Source organism: Dipodomys merriami, unplaced genomic scaffold, assembly GCF_024711535.1.
Source record: "Dipodomys merriami isolate MVZ:Mamm:240054 unplaced genomic scaffold, mDipMer1.0.p SCAF_151, whole genome shotgun sequence".
NCBI lineage: Eukaryota > Metazoa > Chordata > Mammalia > Rodentia > Heteromyidae > Dipodomys > Dipodomys merriami.
The window spans coordinates 2,617,820-2,621,087 of record NW_027202838.1 but is presented as its reverse complement, the minus strand read 5'-3'; positions in this window follow the sequence as shown (position 1 = coordinate 2,621,087).

Below are 3,268 nucleotides of genomic sequence, written 5' to 3'. Positions count from 1 at the left end.
GAGAGAGATCAAATAAGCAAGCTTATCATATCAGAACAACCAGTCCCAAGCAGCATACCCTGTTCCAGAAGGGAGAGCCAGAGGAGGATGGGGGGGGTGAGTTTCTGAAGGTCACTGATGAAGGTCATTGACTTCTGATCTGAAGATGCTCAGGATGAGATTTACATGCTACGTGGGAATAGAGGCAAGCAAGAAATGATTACATTTTACACCCAATCAAAGTTCCATTTAAAAAACGAGAGAGGAAGAAGAAAGGAGTAGAAAACAGTTTTCTATTTTAAGTAAATGGACAGGAGTGAGGATGAGTCAATTAACTGAGCAAAGCAACAGTGCCCGGAAGAAGGAGAGAAAGTAATCTGCTATTTTAAGAAAATAGATGGGCTGACAATGATTTCATTACATTAGCTATGAAACCAGGTAGGTGTTTATTATACCTTTCAAGGGGAGAGGGCATTAAGAATGGAATCTAGAACAAAGCTGGAGGCTTGTGTGGCAAGAGGCAGTGCGAAGCAAAGGGGGAATGGAGGGGCGAATCACATGGAAAATGATGCCACCATCCAAAGGAATATCTGAGCGAATCGTGGGGAATGGTACTGAGCAGTTGGGCATTCTGTGTATTCTTCTTCTTTTACAGATGTGGAAACTGAGGCAGAGGTAGCTTGTGTGAGAGGCAACCCAGGCAGCCTGGTGGCAAAACCACTTAGACTTTTACACAAGATTCTACCTCAGGATTTCAGAACTTCCTGTACTTTTTTTTTGGGGGGGGGGGAAGCCCCTTTGATCTTTGTATGTCAGATTCCATCCCAAATTAGTGAAGTTGGATTGAGTGGAAATTTCTTTTTTTTACCCCTCTCTCTCTCTCTTTCCTTCCTTCCTTCCTTCCTTCTCTATCCTTCCTTCTCTATCCTTCCTTCCCTTTCTTTCTTCTTTCTTTCTCTTTCTTTCTTTCTCTTTCTTTCTTTCTCTCTCTCTTTCTTTCTTCTTTCTTTCTTTCTTTCTTCTTTCTTTCTCTTTCTTTCTCTCTTTCTTTCTTTCTCTCTCTCTTTCTTTCTTCTTTCTTCTTTCTTTCTTCTTTCTCTCTTTCTCTTTTTCTTTCCTCTTTCTTTCTTCTTTCTTTCTCTCTCTTTTTCTTCTTTCTTTCTCTCTTTCTTCTTTCTTTCTCTCTCTTTCTTTTCCTTTCTTTCTTTCTTTCTTTTCCTTTTTCTTTCTGTCCTGGGCTTGAACTCAGGGCCTGGGCTTTGTCCCTGAACTTCTTTTGCTCAAGGCTAGCACTCTACCACTTGAGCCACAGCACCACTTGCCACTTCCAGCTTTTTCTGTGTATGTGGTACTGAGGAATTGAATCCAGGGCTTTATGCATGGTAGGCAAGCACTCTACCACTAAGCCATGTTCCCAGCCTTTTCCTTTCTTTTTGAGTCGGTCAGTGTCTTGCTACATAGACTGACCTTGAAATAGTCTTCCTTCTGCCTTAGTCTCTCAGCTGCTGGGATTACAGGTGTGTGCTAGCACACCTGGCATAACTACTTTTTCTTATGAATTCAAACCATTTCTGGAATATTCATCTATAGGAGCATTATGTAATGAGGAATAAGAAGAGCTGGAAAGGTTGGAGAAGTATTAATTGCTACTTGTTTAGTGGTGTTGAATTGTAACTGCAATATCTAAGGTATATATAAATATGTATATAATATATATATACACATATAATCTTTACAGAGAATATTCTTTGTGTTAATTATTTGAGTCGTTTCTTTTTCTCTTTTTGCCAATCCTGGGACTTGAACTCAGAGCCTGGGTACTGTCCCTGAACTTCATTTTGCTCAAGGCTAGCACTCTACCTCTTGAGCCACAGTGCCACTTCTGACTTTTTCTGTTTATGTGGTACTAAGGAATCGAACCCAGGGCTTCATGCATGCTAGGCAAACACTCTACCACTAAGCCACCTTCCCAGCCCCTTCCCAGCCCCGACTTCATGTGTGCCACATTCTTTTCAATACCAATGTCAAACAATTAATGACGTGTTAACATTCACACACCTTTCCTAAGGGAATACCAGTAGATGCAAAGCGGGAAATGGTAGAGAGAAAAGCACTGTGCAAGAGGAAGGGAGGGGAAAAAATGGAAGAAATTCAGTTTGTTTCTCTGTTGTGTTTTTGAAACAGGTTTTTGCTGTTCAGACTTGAACTTGCTATCCCCCTTCCTAAGCTCCCAGAGTGTTGGGAAAGACTTCAGTTCTGCAAGTAAGTAGAAACATGTTCCTCCCCACCCCCTTTAGAAATGACTTGTACAGGAGGGAAACGCTGAAACAAAGAAGAGAGAGGAGGGCTGGGAAGAGAGGTACAGTGTGTGCTTAGCTTGGCAAGCCCCTGGGCTCATTTCCAGCAGAACAACACAACACAAAACAAACCCCACGCCTCAAAGCTATTCATTCTGTCCCCGGAGCTATTCATTATGTTAGGCTGCCATTCTGTCACCAAAGGAGTCTAAGAAAGCTTGCTTCCTTGGGGAAAAAAAAAAAAAAAGAGTAGGGAGTTCATGGGCTTCTTGTCATCTCATGCACTTTCTCATCCACACTGATATGCACCCACAGAAGAGGCTGAGAAGCCAGGCGCTGGTGGCTCACATCAACAATCCCAGCTACTCAGGATGCTGAGATCGGAGGATCATGGTTCAAAGCCAGCCTGAGCAGGAAAGCGATCTTCAATAAACCAGCAAGAAGCCACAAGTGGAGGTGTGGCTCAAGTACCAGTACCAGCCTTAGCAAAAAGAGCTAAGAGACAGCACCCAGGCCCTGAATGCAAGCACCAGTAGTGAAACACACACACACACACACACACACACACAGAGCAGAGCATATGACAAAGTGAACTCTGAGAATGAATTGCATTTCTTACTTCCTTTGAATTTTGCATTTTGCACTGTGTCTAGAGCTGTGCTTTGGGCCTAGGTGGAGTCAATAAGCAGGGATTTGGGTAGACAAAGGAATGGATGAGCAGGATGTGTGGAGTTTACGTGCAGGAGACCTTAAGGCATGCACACACATATACACACGTGTGTACGATTACAGACTGCAGTGAAACATGCTGCAAAAAATGAGGCCACGGGCTGGGAAGGTGGCTCAGTGGTAGAGCACTTGCCTTGCATGCTCGAGGCCCTGGGTTCGATTCCTCAGCACCACTTAAGAAAAAAGCCGGAAGTGGTGCTGTGGCTCAAGTGGTAGAGTGCCATCTTTGAGCAAAAGAAGTTCAGGGACAGTGCCCAGGCCCA